Source organism: Anopheles moucheti, unplaced genomic scaffold, assembly GCF_943734755.1.
Source record: "Anopheles moucheti unplaced genomic scaffold, idAnoMoucSN_F20_07 putative_Y_2, whole genome shotgun sequence".
Taxonomy (NCBI): Eukaryota; Metazoa; Arthropoda; class Insecta; order Diptera; family Culicidae; genus Anopheles; species Anopheles moucheti.
Genome location: NW_026453652.1, coordinates 75,001 through 76,250, shown reverse-complemented (window position 1 = coordinate 76,250; position 1,250 = coordinate 75,001).

Here is a 1,250-nt window from a genome sequence, read left to right as displayed (position 1 = left end):
AAAACTTTTTTCACCGACTGAACGAGGCGTTCCCAGCACCCTCCAAAATGCGGAGCCGCTGGCGGATTGAAGCTCCACTTCAACTCAGGACTAGTAAATTCGACGATGATCTTATTCTCATCCACGTTCATCCGGGCTTCCTTCAACTCTCTCGATGAACCTACAAAGTTTGTCCCACGATCGCTGATGATTTCGCGCGGCACTCCTCGTCTAGCGATAAAACGGCGGATCGCTAGGATGCAGGAAGAAGTTGTCAGTGAGTGCGCGATTTCAAGGTGCACTGCTCGTGTTGTCAAACAAGTGAAAATCACTCCCCAACGTTTCTCCACGCGACGTCCAACTACTACGTTCATTGGGCCGAAGTAGTCTATTCCGGTATATGTAAACGCACGCTGATCCATGGCCGTTCTTTGTTGAGGAATGCTTCCCATCAACGGCGGTTCGGGAGCAGCTTCTCGATTGCGACAATGTTGACATGTTTTCCGGACGCGCTTATATTCTGTCAACAAGCGCGGTATATGATATTTGGCTCTTAGTTCGTTAACGACGGTCTGATGGTTACAATGTCGGTAACGTGCGTGGTAGTGCAGTATAAGCAAGTCAGTTCCTGTGTGTCGTCTCGGTAGGATAACTGGCTTGCGCAGCGATTCGTTTACCACAGGGCAGTTTTCAAAACGACTACTTATTCTCAGCACGCCATAGTCGTCGATTTTCGGTGAGAGCTGATACAATGCGCTGCCTTTTTCGATGGGTTGCGACCATGGATGCTGTTTTACTACGCGGCTCTCTAGTCGCCGGATCTCTTCTGGAAACGTTTCTCGCTGGATTTGTTTTATAATCACGCGTTCTGCTGTTTCAAGCTCTTCCTGCGTGAGTGGTCCTGTCGTGATCGTTTTTCCGTTAGTTCGGTGCATACAATTATGTGAAAATCGAATAACGTATCCAACGGATCTGAGCAACCTATTCCAACTAGAGAATCGATCGATCCGAATAAGTGGCTCAGTGCTTGAATGATGCAGCAGGTTGCGACGTAGTTCTTCCGCTGTATCATCCGATCGCGTCGGTGGAATTGGCCATTCCTTCTCTGGTTGCCAAAGAAAGCTCGGACCTTTGAGCCATCGGCTTGATGTGCTCAAATCGGGAATTCTCGTCCACTTCGTACCATCGTCGACTACATTGACCTTCGTTGACAGCCACTGCCAATCGTCAACCTTGGTGGACTCGAGTATTTCACCGACTCGGAAAGCTAC